The 20471-nt window shown below is 48.7% G+C and overlaps 1 pseudogene; it reads left to right on the top strand.

Moving 5' to 3' along the window:
• The first annotated feature begins 8786 nt into the window (after nucleotides 1-8786).
• Nucleotides 8787-20224, top strand: LOC140711129 (ATP-dependent 6-phosphofructokinase, platelet type-like; annotated as a pseudogene).
• The last annotated feature ends 247 nt before the right edge of the window (nucleotides 20225-20471 follow it).

The raw sequence follows: 20471 nt of genomic DNA, 5'->3' as shown, positions 1-20471 counted from the left end.
TGGGGAAGCCACTCCGGGTGGGGCTTTCGTAGGGGATCCATGCCGTTCCACATCTCTGAAACCCACAGAGTGAGCAGCAGCAGGCCAAGCTCTCGTGTGAGCTGTGGACTCGGTGGTGGTGCTGTGTTGATGCGGGTCTGTCGGTCGTACAGACGTGCTGGTCCGGTAGGGGCAGGAGAATGATGGAAGCTTTGCCTGTGCTGGGGAAGGAGATATGTGAGGACTCTGTACTTTCCTCCTGATTTTGCTATGAATTGAAAACTGCTTTTAAAAACATCTCTTGAAAAGGCAAAGTGCTAGCCAGATAGCATCTGTGTGAAGGTGTGGCCTATGTTCTACTCTCAGGATTTCCCTGTTAGAATACACATATCTAAATTATTCAGAAGTTAAACCTTTGCATTAAGTAACTCACTACAAAGTTAATTACAGCATCAGCTTGAGCACTGCCAGGATAGCCAGGATCCTGTATATTGACCAGCTTCTCTAGGAGTCAGGCTTTGGGGGGCAGAGAGGAAGTGAGATCTGTAAGCCTGTGGCAGGGAGCCGGCAGGGATGTTTTTTTTTTTTTCTTACATCAGTTTTCCTTATCACTGTGGCCTTCATAGACTTGGGGAGTCAGGAGTCCCCACTCTTGGGCACCTCAGAAACCAAAGGCTGCTCCTAATCCTCATGCTCCAGATGCCTCAGGGGGAGGTACCTGGGTTGTTGGGTGCAGTTCCCTTATTTGCTACCCAGTGGAATTGGCCCACAGCATTTCTGGTTGTTTTTAAGAGCTGATGCTTGAGCTGCTTAAAATCACATATGGATATTGATTTACCTGTAAAAGTTAAGAATGGAATTTGAGCTCAAAGATTTGTGAAAATGCTCAGTTTGTGTACTGATACATACATTACATTTGTGAAAACATCTAAAAGTCCAGGATTTATATTAAACACTTCTTGATTTTTGTAATATCTACCTGTCATATTTCCATTTGATTAATAGATGTCAGAGGGCTTAAATTTTGAGTGCCTGAATTCACTGAATTTAAAACTTCTTACATCAAATGTAATTGAACTGAATGTAGCCAACAGTGCATGCTTTTGTAAGTATTGATTAAAAAATATATAAAAACACATATGAACATGCAGATGGGGGCAACATCTTTGTTTTCTGAGGAGACAAATTTTTAAAAAGCTAAGGGGTCTTATAACTTTTTAGTTTCCAACTTATTTGCCCTAAAGTTGAAAGTTTGGTAGCAGCAGATTGACAGCAGCAGAAGAGGAGATCCTGCGCAAGCGCAGGCTCTGGGAGCAGCGGGGTGAGTGCCGGAAGGAGCTGGCTGGAGGCAGAGCAGGGAGGTGCTCAGGCAGGCCAGGATGGCCTCAGGGCACGCGGCTCAGCCAGTGAGAAAGGGCTCACATTTCCTGGAGAGCCCTTGTCTCTGCCCACGGAAAACCCAGACTCCTTCCAACTGGGATGTGCATCTTATATAAAAGTTGTTACTCCCAGAAAGGAAGCCAGTGGATATAGAATTTTTTTGTATGCAGAAATTACTTTACATTTGTTTCTAACTTTATCCTTTTCTTCCCTCGTCTTAGTGTCTAGTAACTTTCTGCAGGTAACACGCACATCTTAGGAGAGAGCTGTATTTCAGTTGCTGTTGGCTCTGATGTGACTTTGTGGTGTCTGAGGTTCTGCCCAGAGCGTGGCGCTCTCTGCTGAGTGTTGCCTGTTGAAGGCCCGTGTGGAAACTTTCCCTGTAAGCTCGTCGACCCCAGCAGTCTTGGTTCAGAAACCTTTGGACTCGCTGAGACTTCACACAGCCTTCTAAATTTTCTTTTCATTTTAGTGTTCCCCATTCATTCAGATGTTTTCCAGAATGTAAGTAAGCTGCTGAATGCAGGGTGGGGGGTGCCCTCCGTTGGCCCTGGGGAGAAGCATCGCTGTTTCTCCGGATGGAGCTTCCCGCCCGCCATGACGTGCTCCAAGATGGAGCGGGTTCTTTGGCAGAAGTAACCATCAAAGGCCCACCTCTCAGCGGCAGGGTGGCTGTGGGTATGCGACCTCACGGCCATGCCGGCCCCTTCCCGTCAATGGCACCAAGGAGAGGAGCAGGGGGAGGCCTGGGATATGTGCTTCCGAGACTGTGTCATCCGTTTGTAACTAGACATGCAGAGATAGTGTTGGAGATAAGCAGGACACAGTGTCTCTCCCTAATGAGCGCAGGCGTGCCCTTGAGAGGGTCAGGTTTCTGTGCGGTTGATCCAAACTCAGCCTGGCTGTGGCAGTGCAGGTGACTGCTGGGCTGTGGCAAGGCTGCACCCATTGTCCATCTGAAATGGCCCCATTCCCAGGCTCGCTGTGCCAGCTGGGTGCCCAGGCCTGACTTCCTGCCAGGACGGAGGCCCCATGTATGTGGGGGACGGGGGGAGGTGGGGGTCCTGCTTTATTGCCGTATCCAATACCACACAGGGTCAGCACTCAGGAAACATGTGCTATGTGGGTCAGCGATTGAGTTCAGAAACCTGGAAAACTCAGCAGTGCAGGCTTCGGGTATGACCCGTCCAGCCCTCGGGCTCTTTCTCTGAATTTCTTTCCATGACATCCTCCTCATCCCAAGGACCCCTGTCCCCGCGTGACTATTGGCAACTTCAGAGCTTCCTCTGCCTCCCCTCCCAGGCCCTGGTGTGGCTGGGGCAGCTAGTGGCTGTGCAGACCCCACAACCAGTAGATCGTAGGTGCCAACGGCTTGGTCCTGGGTTACCTGAGCCAAGGACTCCAGTGCACGGCTGGATCAAAAGGCCTTGGGTTGCAGAGAGGGTGGTTGGATATTGAGGGACAATCTGGAAAGGAGAAAGGGAAATGGGTGTGCTGGATGGGCAACTGGAGAAGTCTGCAGAGCCTGGGACCCGGTGCAGTTGCAGAGCTGGCATGGGGAACCTGGTGACACAGCCAGCGTGCAAGTGGGCAAAGTCAAAGGCTTCAGACCGACATGGAGGGGCTGGTCTAAAACGATCCTCCTTTTCCTTTAATCCTAGCGACTGCTGGCTTACTGGGTGGGTGAATGAGATCTGTGGTGGCGGCGAGGAGAGACAGGGATTTTAATTAAACCCCTCTTTCTGGGAGAGGGGAGTAGCCGTCTCCGTAGAACGGTGAAGCATTGTCATCTCAGGCAGCTCAGGCTGCTGTAACGAAACACCATTGACTGAGTGGCTTATGAACAACAGGAATTTCTCACAGTTCTAGAGGCTGGAAGGCGGGATCAGGGTGCCACACAGGTGGGTTCTGGTGCGGGCCACTTCCTGGTTCATGCACACCTTCTCTCTGACCCAGACACAGTGGGAGGGTGACGGATTTGCTGGGCTCCTTTCTGAGGCACAAACCCCATTCATGGGGCTCCAGCCTTGGGAACTCATCACCTCCCAAAGACCACCTGACAGCATCGCATTGAGGGTGAGGATTTCAACCTGTGTTTTGGGGGACAGGCAGGCAGTTCCTAACCATCACTCTCTTTGTGTATTTCTGACTCAACATTGAGTCTGCATTCGGCTCTCTGCGAGACAGAGCCTGTAAGCATGTCCACATCGGGGGCAAGGTAGCTGCCAGGGGTGCGAGAATAGGGTTTCAATGTCAGTCGGAGCTGCTTTCCTGGCACATGTACTCATAAGCTATCCTGGCAACATTTGCTCTTCACGAAGAGTCGATCAGGCAGTGGGGGCAGCGGGCGTTGTTGCCAGAAGCTTGGAACTGATGGGCAGCAGAGAAGGGGCAGAGGTCACGACCTTGGGGGTTCAGTGCCAGGTGTCTGCCCTGTGTAGGCCTCACACCTGTGACTGTGCAGGGACTGAGCAGACCGGGGCTTGCTGTCCAGTGTGGCTCTCATGCAGATGATTATCGGGGTGTGCTTTCTATATAATGTTCCCTCAACCCCATGCCCACCCCACCAGTTTCTGTGCCTAGCAGAAATCATGCTGCATCTCTTTGATAGGAAGCTCTGAGTTGTCTATCGAGGTGTAGGAATAGCACGATTTGGCTCAAGTCAAAATACTTTGCAGTGAAGATGCATGGAAGAGGATTCTAGGCTTCCATTTGACGTTTTAGACTGCCTGAGTGTTACAGGACTGTCTTGCTTGTTAAAAAGCACCAGATGGGAAAGGGTACTGGTTAATAAAGGAGACTTTTTACATTAGCACAGAGAGGGTGGCTTTTGAGACAAATTCAGTGTAACGTAGGTGTGTTTGTGAGCCGTCAAAGGGACCATCTCTCTGCTGGCGACACATGTTTTCTGGTATTGGTTTTGTTCTGAAAAAGGATGAGTGGCATTCGGTAGAGTCATTCCAAAATTCACCTGGAAGGCGTCCACATGGTACCTTGTTTTCTCCTGACATTCGGGCACCACGAGGAATTATTCTTGTCTTCAGCACAAGCAGGAGACTTTTCCTGAACACCTGCTCCTCTTTGGCATTGTGGGTGTGAAGGGCTCAGAGTGACCCTGTCTTCATGGAGCTTTCAGACACCACGGGGGACAGTGTGGCATGAGTGTCAGGCTCGGGTGGGACAGAGGCTTTCCCCAGAAAACAGCTGTGGATTCCAGAACGGCCCTCGACCCCTCCTCCCTCTGTTCCTCCACGTCATATTTGAATTAAGGCTGTTCTATCATAGCGGGGGTGTCATGTTAACTGGAAGTGTGCTTTTCTTCTGGGCAGCAAATAAATTAGTGGTATGTTTGCCAAGGACAGCGAGATTTGATTTGATGAATCCAGTGGGGAAAAGGAGAAGGGGCTTGGCTGGGTGGGGACTGGTTTGAGCACACACCATTCTTGGTGCCATCACTTTCTGCAGCTGAACCCTGCGTACGTGTCCCATTAATCTTGCTAGTCCAGTGTTACTGGGTCCTGGGAGTGGTGCCATCTTGGCTCACTGCAACCTCCGCTTCCTAGGTTCAAGCAGTTCTCTCTGCCTCAGCCTCCTGAGTAGCTGGGATTATAGGTGTGTGCCACCACGCTTGGTTAATTACAAAAATGTTTAATATAGGCAGGATTTTGCCATATTGGCCAGGCTGGTCTCGAACTCCTTACCTCAAGTGATCGGCCCACCTTGGCCTCCTAAAATTCTGAGATTGCAGGCTTGAGCCACTGCGCCCGGCCCGATCCTGACATCTTCTAAAGCTGCCTTCATGAACCAAAAGCCAGTCTATGTTTGAAAATCAGGCTTGAAGAGCCTAGGAGGAGAGGGATATACTTCAGCTAAGTAAGTAACTATGCATATGTTAAAAATATGGGCCAAAACCTACCCCAAATGTTAACTCTTCTGCTTTGTGTTTTGTATCCATTTATGGTTATTCTTTCAGTATTAAGATTTTTAAAGATTCTTTTGATAATTATGGATGAATTACTATTAAAACTGAGCTGCATTTGTAACACTTTAAAGAACTAATTGGATGACATTATTTTTCTCGGACGCATTTTGGATAGTTACATAATTAATGTTTATCTCTTTGCCAGAAATCTTTTTTTTTTTTCCCCAGAACAGAAACCTGAAAAGAAACATTCCTTTGCAGTAAGTGCTATTTCACTGTGTGACAATCAATTTTTGAATGTGAGAACACGATCGTGTATTTTTGGGATAATTCTTGCTTAATAGTGATAATGCTAAGTGTTGAAATTATGGAACAATTTGTTTCTTTGAAAATTACTATTCTCCTGCTCACCAGGTGGGAGCTGATGAGAACGTGGATGTAAAAATTAAATTATATTTAGCTTGTATAAAATAAGTAAAAAAAAAAAAACTTTTTTGTTTTGTGCTACTACTGAAGTTGCTTAGCTGTGGAAATGAGGTTATTGCAGGCACCTAGAATTGTATCTCCTTCACTTCCATGATGGGAAGAAATTCTCCAACAAGCACAGGAATCTGACTTTCTGATACTGAGACTCCTAGGCATGAAGTCCCATGGAAGGGGTGGTGATTACGTGAGTGTTGGCGTTGATGTGGGCACCCTCCAAGCCGGACGCGGGAGTAGGGATAGGTGAGCGTTGGCATTGATGTGGGCGTCCTCCAAGCCGGACGCGGGAGTAGGGATAGGTGAGCGTTGGCGTTGATGTGGGCGTCCTCCAAGCCAAGAGCAGGTAAGGGCAGAAAGAACAGGCCCCTCAGGAGCCATGAGAAAATAAAGTGTTGGCAGCAGTGGTAAGGGTTGGTGTCAGGGGCCAGGAAGAGGTGGCGAAGGGGGCATGTGCCTCAAGGCAGCCCTGGAACCCACGGTCCCTGCGGTCCCTGCAGTCCCTGCAGTGAGGTCTGGTCTGCAGGGGATGTGAACGGCCACACGGGGAGGCCCACAGACAGCCTGGACTTGGCTGCCTCAGAACTCTGGTGGACGTTGCAAATAGCCCCACAGGGTTGCAGTGCACATTCCTCGGACAGAAAGAAGATGCTTGGAACTGTTCCAGGCACGAAGCCAGTGCCCTGTGAATAGTGGCCGCTGCTGTCGTGACTGAGTGCCATCCAACTGGGGCCATTTGCTCTGCTCAGTTCACTTAATTGGGCCAGGAATGGGGTTGCCCTGCCTTCAACAACCTTGACGCATTGAACGAGGACTCAGTTGATAATATACTCTGTAAATACGCTCTCTCGGCTAGAGTGAGCAAAGCCCAGGGAGCGGGTGGTTCTTCAGTATTAGACAGGTGTTTGTGGCAGGGCCAGCTGTGCGGCTGCCAGAGCGAATGTGACCAGGAAGCCTCTCCCCCCGGAGGTGGCCAGCATTCCTGTTAAACGTGGCGTAGGCAGAAGGTGGGCGCTGCTGGGGAACTTGCTCATGTTCCTGTTTTCTGATTGGAAATTCAAGGTTTCTGCACATCCTACATCGAAGTTGTACATTGCTAAGACTGTACACATTTCAACACTTGTGTTTTTTTTTCTGCTTTTCGGATCTATACAACCTGGCATTTGGCCGTGGCTTCCAGGACAGGCTGGATGCAGAGTGAAGTCCTCTCTGCACTGTCGATGTTTGCAGATGTCTTTTTGTATAAACTTTTTCTTGAGACTTTCAATTGCCATGCACATAACTCTACCAGTTACAATCGTGAGCTAACAGGGGTTTTTGGTTTTACTTGGATGAATGTTTAACATTTGTATGCTAGATTTGGGGGTGGAGGTCATTTATCTGCTTTTCATTTCCTCCTTGGTTATACTTAGTGACTTTCAGGTAAAGTGTGGAAGGCGTGGTACAGTGTGAATTGCAGGTCGCACTGTGGTGCAGTGGACGAGAGACGCGGGCTGCAGTGGTGTGCACAGTGCATGAGAGAAAAGAGACTTCCATCCTCAAGGGAAACACACAACAATTTAAAAAACTGATGATCTAGCTTACATGAGGTCCAACAAATTCAGTTTGCAAAGTTTAACTTCTAAGTTAATTTAGTAATTTTTCCCCTAAGTCATTAAGTTAGTAGCTTATGTTCAAATATATTTTTTTGTCTAAAGCAAGTCATAAATTCTAAAATGAATGACTAAAGATGTAATAATTTAGGCATACAGCACCTGAAGAGAAAATTGACAGTATGCTAAAATATTGGATACAGATGCTTAAAAAATATAATGTAGCATTCTTCCAATGCATGTGCTTTTAGCATGTAACTTGGTGAGTGGTTTTGAGCTATGTTTGTAGGAATGTGTATCTTTGAATACTTCAGGGCACCACTGCAGATGTGTGCGTGAGATGTGTAAATACTGAATGTTCTTCTCCCTTCCCTTAAAAGCATTAGCTCTCTTTTTTGTATTTTTATTTTATTTTTATTTTATTTTTATTTTTGGAAGTAGACTCTTGCTCTTGTTGCCCAGGCTGGCATGCAGTGGTGCAATCTCGGCCCACTGCAACTTCTGCTTCCAGGGTTGAAGTGATTCTCCTGTCTCAGCCTCCTGAGTAGCTAAGATTACAGGCACCCACTACCATGCCCGGCTAATTTTTGTGTTTTTATTAGAGATGGGGTTTTGCCATATTGGCCAGGTTGGTCTCAAACTCCTGACCTCAGCTGTGATCTGCCCACCTCGACCTCCCAAAATGCTGAGATTACAGGCGTGCACCACCGTGCCCAGCCAGTTCCCTTCTGTACTGATTTATACAGTTTTTGCTTTTTTTTTTGAGAAGTGGTCTCACTCTGTCGCCCAAACTGGAGTGCAGTGACGCAAACCTTGGCTGACTACAGCCTTTACCTCCTGGGCTCAGGTGATCCTCCCATCTCAGCTTCCTGAGTAGCTGGGAATAGACACATGTCACCACGCCCAGCTAATCCTTTTTTTTTTTTTTTTTTTTTTTTTTTTTTGTAATTTTAGTAGAGACAGGGTTTTGCCATGTTTTCCAGGCTGGTCTCAAACTCCTGGGCTCAAGCGATCTGCCTGCCTCGGCCTCCCAAACTGCTGACATTACAGGCGTGAGCACCACATCTGGCAGTTTTTTTTTTTTTTTTTTGGTCCTTCCAGGATTAGAAGTCGATTTTCAGAAAACCCTTCACACTTGCAAACTTAATTTTCCATAATAATATGCCTCTAGGATAAAAACAAGACAGAAACAAAGAAGTATGTGTGGACTGCAGTTAAAAATTTTCAACACAACATAGCTTACGAGAGGTGACATTTACAAAGAGCAGGAGGGCCCGTTCAGTGCCTTCCAGGCATTGGCAATGGCGGTCTGTGGGCGACCCTAAAGTGTGCAGCGTCCTGAGATGTGATCGTGGTGCTCACGCTTTTACCGAGGGCCTCGCAGGAGTACCGGAGGCGGCTCTTCTGCAGGCGGCCAGCCAGGCGGCAGCTGCTGGAGAAGGAACAAACGGTAGAAGACAGACGTACACGATGTTATTGTGGCAGAGAGGTTAAAAGCAGGCTCACTTTGTTCTTCAAGTTTTAAATAACTAATAATGAAGTCCTTAAATATGTATTGCGTTTCTGGATTTTACAGCAGTTGTGGGTGTGTCTGTCTCTCTAGCTCCCGTTTGGGTGCTCCCTGTGAAGAGATCTCAGAGATGCCACCTTTCTTTGTTGAGGTGACAGTGTCTGGAGAGCTGTGAACCCCGCGGTGAGGGGCGGGTGACTGACCTGGGGGGAGGCTGGGTCAGCGTGGGGATCCACCCCCACTCCACCTTCCTGTAGGGAATCCAGTTGTAAGTCTTTATGATATGGGTAAAAGGAACCTGGAAGAGGTGTTATTTTTTAAGAAGTAAGTGCCATGCTCTTTTTTCCTCATTCTTCTCCGTGTTTAAGCAGCATTGAAGGATAAGGCACTACTAGCATGTTTGTTTGGAAACGATCTTGTTGGTTATTTTACATTGAATATGATACTAAGGTTGCCTGGTAACAGAAGTTTCCCTTAACAACATGGAACTCTGTTGAATCTATTGTCCCATTGGCTAAGCCTTCTGAAGTCAGTGCGGTGGCAGCTGAAGAGGCCGCTTCCCCTTGGAGGAAGCCCCTGGATTGGCAAGAGGCAAGGCCCTTGACTGAGGGAGTGAGGCCAGTTTGCAGGGACCCCACATGGCACCTGCGGCTCTCTCCTGCCCCCTGCTGGCTGGCCAAGCAGCTTCGCGACAGTGTGCTCAGTGTGAATGTTCACTGGGCAGGCCAAGGCTTTTGTTCCAGAAACACTGACTTCAGAAACGGCCGGCCGTGTGTGTGGAGCATGGCTTACGTGTGTCTTAAACCTCTTGAACAAAGCAAGTTGATGTTTCAAATGCAAGAAACATCATTTCCTCCCATTGCTTTCTTTCATTTATTTTAGCAGTGTGTTTCTTCTGTGTTAAGAATGAGCCAGATTTCCCCCTCACCCTTTTCTAGCTTGGCTTTATGTCAGTCACACTGGCCAGAACAGGGTAAATTTTTTAGCTTCTCTGCCTTAGGAAGAACCTGTCTTTATTGATTAAAAGTGAGAGGATATATCCAGTCCTTGGGGTCGTGTTTCTATCCCTGCTAGACTAGGGGAGTGGTGAGCACCATTTCTCTGGAGACTGCCTCTCCCGCCTGCGTTGAGTAGCGAGGCCGCAAGGTCAGCTGTGGGAGCCTGCAGGAAGGGGTTTGAGTGCCTGGTACGTACGAGCTCTGGGACAGAGGCGTGCCCACTGGGGGCCACTGCCTGGAACCACAGCCTTCCTGGTGAGACGAGAGGTTCTGAAGAGAGCCGAGATCATGCCCTCCTGGGCAGGCAGTTTCACCAATATGTGCTTTGGAAGGAGTGGATTCTGCCAGTCATGGGCGTGGTGCTGACACCCTCATGGTGGCCCCCTCCGGTCCCTGATAAGCTGACCCAGAGAGGGTCCTCATCTGCAAATGGGACAGTGGCCCCCTTGGCACATGGGGTTACATCAGTGACTTGGCCGCCTGGTGCCTCCTGGAGAGCAGCCGCTGGCCTTTACCTTAGATGTTCATGTCCAAACCAGCTCCAGAGTTTGCATGAAAACTCCCAGCCCTGTTGGAGACTCCTTAGTTCAGCTTGGCACAGAACCTCGGAAAACAGCAGTTCTGTTCCGGGTTCTTCCTTCAGAACTGAGTTCCAGTGCAGGGAAGGGAGCAGAGGGGCCGTGAGGTCAGCTGCAGCCTCCTGTGCCTCCCACTCGAGCTGAGGGCCATCTCTCTCCTGGGCTTCTCCCTGTCGTGTTCCCTGGTGCTCTACTGGCTTTGCAGAGGTTGGCAACGGCTCGTTCCATGGACTTCCTTGGGCCCCGCGCTTGACTCCTGTTCACTGAATGTCGTTAGGGTCCGGCCATCGCTGGCTTTGCTCTCCTTTAGCAGTTTCTAGATGTCCAGGCTTGAAACACTGCAGGCAGGCAGGGCCATGCTTGGGATCAGCCTTCTTCTTGTCAGTACTACTTTGACTAATTGCCTGAGGCACCGCCGGAGGGACTTGCTATTTTTAGAAGCTAATTCAGGTTTAAGACACCATCTAGGTAATGAGAGAGTTCAGGAAAGCTGTATCTGAGCTCCAGTAAAGGCGGACTCTTCCGTCCCAGCTGTCACTGTGTTTACACTCAGAGGAGCACACGATCGGGGGCGTGGCTCAGGTGTCAGCGCTGCGCTGTTCCACGCACCCACAGCAGCAGCCTGGTGGGACTAGAACTCAGACACGCTCGGGCACAAATCAGCCTCTTGGGAGAGCTGCTTACCTGCAGAATTCTTTTGTCATTAAGTGGTTGATGTCATTCTTTGAATGAGTGACAGTAATTCCCCACCTCAGGGTGGGCTGCGGGGGAGATTCAGTTGGAAAAATAACCCATAAGGCTTTGTGGCTCTGGGGGTCCTGATGCCCCACCCACATTTTCCTTCCCATGCCCGGGATTCTCTAAGACAAAGGGTAAGTCTTAAAGCCTTACGACATCCTAAGTCTTAGATCGCAATTAGAGAGAGAACCCAGTACAGGTGGAACAGTGACACCCTCAGAATTCTGCACTGGCCCTTCAAGAAGGCAGTTGTGGGCTCTTTGGACCCTTGACGGGCTTCTGTCCTCTGTCCTTCCTAAGCACAAAGATGGGAATTCTTCCCATTGCCTGTTTCTCTCCCCATCTCGGCTTCTACACAATGCAAAGTGGCCCGCTAACTAGAGCCCGTGTTCACTTTTGAACACATCAACCAATTATTTTGGGAGGAAAAGAATCTGCCAAAGAAACGAAGTATAGGTTGGAATGGTTTAATGAAGCCTGTGTTTATTCAACAAAGTGTGTTTTAAAATTTCATCCGAAGATCTCAAGTGAAAATTTCCCAGTGGGTGTCAAACTTTGGTGCACAGACTCTCATGTGGCCCCCAGTCTCAAGTCCACACCCCCACTTCATGCTTTTACTCTTGGCTGAGTCCCATGGAGGCCGGTTAGGGAATCCTGCAGGATTAGCCCTTGACCAGGATGGCTGGCTGGCTGGAGAATACTGTGCTTATGTCATTCAGAGACAAGCATTTCTTGAGCGCCTGCTGTGGGTGCTTGGCCGGGTCCTGCTGATGGTGCAGTGGTGGAAGTCCAGCCCACAGTTCCTGCCCTCATGGAATTTGTAGCCTAGTGAGGACTGCAAGTCAAATAACCACGAGCTAACTGCAGGGAGAGACTCCAGGGTGATTTCTATGAAGAGAGGACATGGGGTGCCCCGAGAACCCCTGACAGACGAACTTTGCCATTAGAAACCAGGCGGCATTTTCGTGAGAAAATGACATTTCCCTCCTGGTCAGAGCTGAGGAAGGTGCCTGTGTGTGTTCCGTGGCTGCTGTGACCCTGACCACACACCTGGGGCTGGAAAATAATACTCACTGTCACACAGTTCTGGAAGGCAGGAGCCATGGACTGAGGCCAGTGTTTGCTCCAGGAGAGTCCCTCGTGGCCCATTCAGGTGCCCAGAGCTGCGGGCTTTGCCCGCCTTGTTCCCCGGTGCCGCCTCCTCCCATGTAGGTGTGCAGCATCCTGCTCCAGGGCCTCTACACCCCTCATCTGCTGATGCAAGTGGTGGCACTTAGGGCGCACCTGGATAGTCCTCAGGATTCCTTTATCACCGCATGAGGGAACGTTCTCAGGTTCCAGGCATTAGGACCGGGATTCTTTTGGGGGCTGCTCTCCCGCCCACCACTGTACCTGAATGCACACAGCAGCCAGCATATCCAGAGGCCCCAGGAGGACCTGAGGTTGCTGGATCTAGAGCGGGACCTGGTATCAGAAGCAGGCGGGGCCAGGGATTCCCGAGAAAGTCTTGACGTGTACTTGAAGTGAGCCAAAGGGTTTTGAATGACTGGATCAGATTTATGTTTTTTATAGATGGGTCTCCAGTCTGTGTGAACAGATTGGAGGGTGCCGGGATGGGAGCTGAGGCCCAGGCAGAGGTTTTGCAGAGTCCCAGGAGAGGGCGCTGCAGCCCGGACTCGTGTGTGGGTGGGAAGGTGGCCGATGCATTTCTCTGCTGCTTTTCTCCCCACTGAGCTTGGGTCCTCGTGGAGGGCGGATGGCAGACATTTCACTTGGGGACCTGATGCCTATGCATCCGAAAGACTCCCCAGGCACCTGGGTCTAAGAACCACCGTCTGCCTTTGAGTAGAGTTTCTATAAACGTAACATTCACTGATGAATGGAAGATGGCCACAGATCTAAAATCACAGGGAGCTTTAATGGAAGAAAATAGAAGATCACAGCTGTTCCCATGGACTAAGCTGGTAGGTGAGAGCCCCCTAACTTCTCAGCTCACACCTAACGGTGTCCGTGTCTGGTGAAAGCTGCTTCAGCAGGGACAGAGAGCAGCGTGGAGTGAGCTGGCTTGTGGGGTCGTCTTTTCAGTCTCCTCTTATGGGTCCTGGGAGAAGGGAGCGGCAGATGGCCAGGCCCCCACCACAGGTCATTGAGGTCATCTCCAGGTGGCTGCCACGGTGGGGTGGGGGGGTTGGGGGCATGTTCACACCCACTCCAAGGGCACATCCCGGCTGCTGTACACCCTTCACCTCTGCGATGCTGGGACCGCATGCTCAGGCGCGGTGGGGGCCCTTGCTGCACTTACTCGTCGGGGAGCTCTGGGATGGTGGGTGCACCCTGGCCCTGGGCTGGAGTGACTGATCTCTGTGACCAGACCTGCGACCACATCAAGCAGTCCGCCAGCGGAACCAAGCGGCGCGTGTTCATCAAGTCCATGGGCGGCTACCGTGGCTACCTGGCCAACATGGGGGGCTCACGGCCGGAGCCGATGCCGCATACATTTTCGAAGAGCCCTTCGACATCAGGGATCTGCAGGTATGTGACGGGGGCTGGCCTAGGGGGACCGTCCCCTTTGGATCCACTCGGTGCTGTGGAGTGAAACATCGTATCTAGGGTGGTTTGCTTTTCGAGGGGGCATGGAGACAGGTACTACAGAACACGCCATGCTTGATGCCCTTCGCATTGCCCAGATGCCTCTCCCATGTGTCAGGTGAAGGCGGACGTGCCTGGTTGAGGACACCTTCTAGTCTCTTGTGTGAAACACGAGCTTGTTTTTTTGATGTAGTCTGTTGTGTAGTTAATGTTTTCTCACTTCTGTCACAAACGATTTGAGCGCCTCCGCTAACAATCACCACCCACGTCTGCAACTGGCTCTGAAGCTTGCTGCAGCTTCTTTTAAATCTTGAGGCCTCTGATGCTGCGTCTGCCTCTAAACTGACACACACACGGCCGTGGTTTTTTGGCATCTGTGGCTCTTTTAGGGAAGAGTGTCACCGAGCCCGGGGTCTGCCCCTGCTTGGATGGCACAGCAGAATCCAGGCCTGGACCCTGCAGTGTTCAGTTAAACTCCATGCAGGATGACAGGCCTTGGCAGATAAAATGCAACTTGAACAATTGTCTTTAGTTAGTTATATAAATAAATATATAATGTTATATATTGCTCTGCAACCCAGGTTGGAATGCAGTGGCATGATCCCGGCTCGCTACAACCTCCGATTCCCAGGTTCCAACAATTCTCCTGCCTCAGACTCCCGAGTAGTTGGGATTACAGGCACGTGCCACCATGCCCAGATAATTTTTGTATTTTTAATAGAGATGGGGTTTCACCTTGTTGGTCAGGCTGGTCTCGAACTCCTGACCTCGTGATCTGCCCATCTTGGCCTTCCAAAGTGCTGGGATTACAGGCGTGAGCCACTGTACCCGGCACCATTGTCTTTTAAAAGGTTAGGATGTTACTTGTTTCTGGGCCAAGTAGATCAAGTAAAAAGGGCCTTGGCGTTGTCACTAATTATGTGACATGTGAATCACGAATTTCTTCACTATGTCATATTAAATACTTGTGGAGTCATTCACTTCATCATGATGTTTCTGTCAGCGGTGGGTCCCATAAGATGATATTGGAGCTGCCCCAAACAGGTGCACTGTTATTTATCTTTTATAGAAAGATTATATATATTAAAAAACATATGTTATATACATATATATATATTTTTAACTGTGCTTTTCTACATCTAGACATGTTTAGATACACAATTGCCTGCAGTATTCAACAGTCTCAGACATTTAGGTTTGTAGTCAGGAACAACAGATATGTGGCAGGCCCTGCCTCCTGGGTTTGTGAGAGTTCACTGTAGGATGTTTGCACAAGGCTCAAGTCACCTAGCAATGCATTTCTCAGAACATATCCCCCTGTTATGTGACTCATGACCGTATTTCAGAAATCTGTCCAAAGATCCTGCCTCACCAGCATTCAACCTGGCAAGAGCTTCAGAAGAGAAATTATGATTTGTTGTTGTTGTTGTTGAGATGGACGCTTGCTCTGTCACCCAGGCTGGAGTGCAGTGGCACAATCTCAGCTCACTGCAACTTCAGCCTCCTGGCTTCAAGTGATTCTCCTGCCTCAGCCTCCCAAGTAGGTGGGACTACAGCACCTGCCACCATGCCCGGCTAATTTTTGTATTTTTAGTAGAGACGGGGTTTCACCATGTTGGCCAGGCTGGTCTCAAACTCTTGACCTCAGGCAATCTACCCGCCTTGGCCTCCTAAAGAGCTGGGATTACAGGCGTGAGCGACTGCGCCCAGGCTCCTACTTTGTGAAATTCTGCCACCGTGCCCAGTGACAGATTGATTAGATGTAAAAATCTCCATTTTCTTAGGATGAGTCATTAGAGAATTACCTCCCTCTTGTAATCCTCCCAAGATGATCTGATATAGGATGTTACCCTTTTCTAAGACAATCTGTTCCTTAAGAAATCTGTGTGTCGATGAGAGTTTACAAAATTCTCTGATCAGACACTGTTCATCAGGCCGTCATAGGAGATTCCATTGAAAGGCCACAGGTCGCTCTTTTCCTCTGAGAGCGCCGAGAGAACATCGTCATGAAAATAAGGAGCAATAGAGCCATGAATGAGCACTAGGCCAGTCACGGAATTATCATCTTCAGAGGGACCCTGTTGATTCCGGAAGGCGTTTCTAGTGGCCGCTGTGAGGGCTGCTCACATCAGTGCCCTGTGCTCAGCATTCATTGCTGCAGACGTGCTCTCGCCGCCTGGGGAGGCTCCCCGAGACCCAAGCTGTGAGAGCTTGCAGCCTCCTTGGCCACGCTCACCACCACGTGTGGTTGGCACTTCCCGCCCTGCAGGACCTGGCACACAGTAGGTGCTTAGCAGAAGTTTATTGTCTGATTAACAAAATGCTCTTTTCCAGTCCAATGTGGAGCGCCTGACGCAGAAAATGAAGACTACTATCCAGAGGGGCCTTGTGCTCAGGTGAGTGAGAGACCAGGGCTGATCTTATGGTCACCGTAACACTGCGGTTCTTAGATTCTGCTCTGTGACTTTGGGCTGGATGAGTGGTAATTTCTTTGCCGCTGGAGTGCACTATACGCTGAGCAGTTGCAGAACAGAGTCGTGGTGTGTTGCTCTACAGACTTGCCCGCATTTAGACAACTAAAATTTTTGCTTTATAGTCTTACTCTTTTAGATATCTTAAAATCATTTCTCTAATTAGCACCTGATGTTTATGAAGGAAGAAGGAAATAGTCATCCCTCTTAGCCTCAGGGAATGTGTCCCAAGTCTCCAGTGGGTGCCTGAACCTGGGGATAGTACCCGCCCCCTGTATACATGAGGGGGTGGGTACTGATAACCATCTGATAACCAAGGCGGCTACTGAGTGACTCAGGGACAGGAGGCACAGACAGCATGGAGACTTAGGGCACAGGGATGATTTGCGTTCTGGGTGGGAAAGAGCAACACAGCACGAGATTTCATCACTCCCTGTTAGCTGGGCTTAGGTGAAATCGACATCCTGTGTCAGTTTGTTGTGTCACATTATGTGTCGCGTGTGTTGTCACTATACAACAAAACGATCTGCAGTATATGCATACACCCAGTTAGCTGGGAGACATTTTTTTTTTTTTTTTTTGAGACAGAGTCTTGCTCTGTTACCCAGGCTGGAGTGCAGTGGCGCAATCTTGGCTCACTGCAACCTCCACCTCTTCCAGGTTCAAGAGATTGTCCTGCCTCAGCCTTCTGAGTAGATGGGAGTACAGGTGTCCACCACCATGCACAACTAATTTTTGTATTTTCAGTAGAGATGGAGTTTCACTGCGTTGGCCAGGCTGGTCTCAAACTCCTGACCTCAGGTGATTCGCCCACCTCAGCCTCCCAAAGTGGTGGGATTACAGGCGTGATCCCCACCATGCCCAGCCAAATCATCTAAACTTTTAAGTCATGCCAAACATCACCAGCTTTAGGATTCTTTTGTTGGTGAGGTTTGAGTAATGGGGATTTTAAGGGAACTGTCAGCTTTCATGAAAACAGTGACAACCCCACTACTTGGAAATGCTTATTCAAATTAAACACTTCATCGAGTTAAAAACTGGAGCTTCCTAAGATTTAAAATGGATTATCAGACATGTAATATACTTGACACTCACCCCAAATCAGAATGACCTGGAATGAGCTGCATGCAGGCACACACATGTCATGAGCTGAGCCTGGGACACAGCGGTCCAGCATTCCTAACTCACACACACTCCTTCCTCACAACCTCCTATTCTTTATACTTTTAAACCAGAGCCCGTGAATTTATTCCAGAGAGCTGATGAATCCCCTGAAATGATGATGAAATAGGAGGCGTATGTGTGATTTTGTTAAAGAATCCACAACGTTTATCAGATTCTTAAAGCTGCGACCCATCCCCACCCCAGATGAGTTTATGAAATCCTGATTGAAGATTTTAAAATATTGGAGATTGTTAGTTGACTCATTCCATTTATTAAAATCCTCCTCTTACTGGGCAGGGGGAACACTTGACACTTTTGCTTAACAGGCTGAGTTCAGGCTACAGGAAACAGAGATTGTGTTTTTTTCTGTTCCAGCTATCCATAAAGACCTAGAAATAAAAACGTGAATTCTGTGAAATAGAAATCGTCATTTCTATTTAACAACAAAGTGTTACTGTATAACTGATATTTCATATGACTCTAACCACCAACAGGGTGGGGCACCCTCTCCATTTGATAGAAACTTTGGAACCAAAATCTCTGCCAGAGCTATGGAGTGGATCACTGCGAAACTCAAGGAGGCCTGGGGCAGAGGTAAGGGGTCCGCGGAGGGAGGCCGTCTGCCTTGGTGAAAATGCTGTCCTATCGGGGAGAAGTAGGGTATACTGGTTCCTTCTTCAGTCCAGTACTGAGCTGCGTGTGATGTTCTAACTCCTGCTGGTCTCTGAGCGTTGCTATTTAACCAACCTTGGATTCCTGGGATAAGGTCAGCTTGGGCGTGGGTAACATGTTCTCTTTTATCACTGCTAGATTCAACCTGAAGTTCTTTTGTGCAGGCTTTTTGCTCTGGAGATCTTGAGCATCAGCCCGCAGTTTCCCTCACAGTTTAAGTGGGGCCTTCTATTTTTTGGATGTATGTTAGGACAACCTCCTTGCAACTCCATCTGTCAGAACTTCCAGTTTTGAGGAAGATTTGGCTGCTGAATGAATTGTTCATGTTTGTAGAACTATGCATGTTTTTCCTTAAATCAGTTTTGTAAGTTACATATTCTAACAAATCTTTAGATAAACTGAAAAGTTTTAAAAAACATGACATTTTGTATAATACAATTGTTAATTGTTCCAATGTGGCTGGTCCCCACTCATTCCTGAGTGGCTGTTTGTGCCAGCATCTTTCTTGCCCCCACCCCCCTCAGCTTTCTTCAGTCATACCAGGTGTGTGCTTTTTTAGGGCAAACCATTATCACTGCCAATGTGCAACGTAGAAGAATGACAGTCTACAAAAAACAGTGATGTGAACAGTTTCAATTGGTTTGTCTTTTTGAAGAACTGACTGATTCTTTCTACATCGATTTTCTTTTGCTAATTTAGCTATGGATGTTTCTCACTCCTCTGTGTGTGTATTCGTGGGCATCAATTTCTTAAGGTAATTTCTCTATTCCACTATTTAGTGAAAAATTCTCTCCACTGAGAGGAAAAACAAAAGCTGCTTTCCAGGAAGCCATCAGGGCGATCCCACAAGAGCAGAGCTGCCCAGGCCAGGCGCTGGCCACACTGTGCAGTTGTTCTCAGCTGTTCTCGGCCGTTCTTGGCCATTCTCAGCCTCCCCCAGGCTTCCAGGCCAGGTTCAGGATGGTTGCCAGGAATCTCACTTCTCATCTCGCCCCATGATTCTGCTCTCCCACCTGCCCATGTGACAGGGTGTTGTTAATCTTTTTTAAAATCTTTTATAGGAAAAAAATTTACCACCGATGATTCCGTTTGTGTGCTGGGAATAAGCAAAAGAAACCTTATTTTTCAACCTGTGGCAGAGCTGAAGAAGCAAACGGATTTTGAGTAAGTTGGGGTCTTATTGCCTTAGCAAACCCAGCCAACGTGAGTACAGGACAGGAGAATGGCCATTGCTGTTGCTTTCGGCAACTCATTCAGGGGTTTGAGGAACTAGATTTTCTGAAGCTCAGTTAAAAAATACTAGGTCTTGGCCAGGCATGGCGGCTCACACCTATAATCCCAGCACTTTGGGAGGCCTAGGTGGGTGGATCACAAGGTCAAGAGATCAAGACCAGCCTGGCCCACATGGTGAAACCCCATCTCTACTAAAAAAACAAAAATTAGCCAGGTGTGGTGGTGTACACCTGTAGTCCCAGCTACTCAGGAGGCTGAGACAGGAGAAATCGCCTGAACCTGGGAGGCAGAGGTTGCAGTGAGCTGAGACTGCACCTCTGCTCTCCAGCCTGGGGACAGAGCGAGACTCTGTCTCAAAAGAACAACAATAAGAAACCACCACTAGGTCTTTGGGAAGAATTTTTAGAAATATAAAAGCAATGGTTTCATTTGACCCTGAAATTGGCTTTATTATCTAGTTGATTCAGCCGACCCTACAAACCCCGTGTTTCTGGCAAGACGGCTCACTGTGCTGGCCGTGGCATCTCCCAGCCTCACTGCTGTCCCCCCATCCCTCCACAGGCACAGGATTCCCAAAGAACAGTGGTGGCTCAAGCTGCGGCCCCTCATGAAGATCCTGGCCAAGTACATGGACAACTATGATGTGTCGGACTCAGGCCAGCTAGAGCACGTGCAGCCCAGCCCTGGAGCGTCTGACCCAGTCCTGCCTGCATGTACCTGCAACCTGGACTCACCGTGGACCATCTGTTTTTGTAACACTTAAGTTATTTATCAGCACTTTCTGAAAGTATTTGACATTAATACCTAACAAGCAAGCACCTGTCACCGACCGTGTGCCCCACCAGCTCCAGTGCGTGCTGTCTGGACTGTGTCTCATGCTTTCAGATGTGTGTATTAAACGTTTGCCTACAACTCCAACAGTCCTCCGTTTTAGTTTTTTAAGTAGGAGATTAAAACCTCAATCTATGGGTGGCTACTAATGGTTTTCTCAGCACTTTTGTGGGCAAAGATTATAAAAATATTTTCAGTAGGGATCACTGAACTATGCACAAGTCATAAAAGGAGAACAAAGCCAGTAGTTTACACAGGCCAAGGGGAATGCCATGTTTATTGCCATGTGTCAGTTTCCAACCACAGCAGCAGGCCAGGACCCTGGGCCTTGACC

Source organism: Chlorocebus sabaeus, unplaced genomic scaffold (assembly GCF_047675955.1).
Source record: "Chlorocebus sabaeus isolate Y175 unplaced genomic scaffold, mChlSab1.0.hap1 unalloc_scaffold_159, whole genome shotgun sequence".
Lineage (NCBI taxonomy): Eukaryota > Metazoa > Chordata > Mammalia > Primates > Cercopithecidae > Chlorocebus > Chlorocebus sabaeus.
Note: the sequence above shows the minus strand (reverse complement) of the source record. Positions and strands in the feature narration are given on the sequence as shown.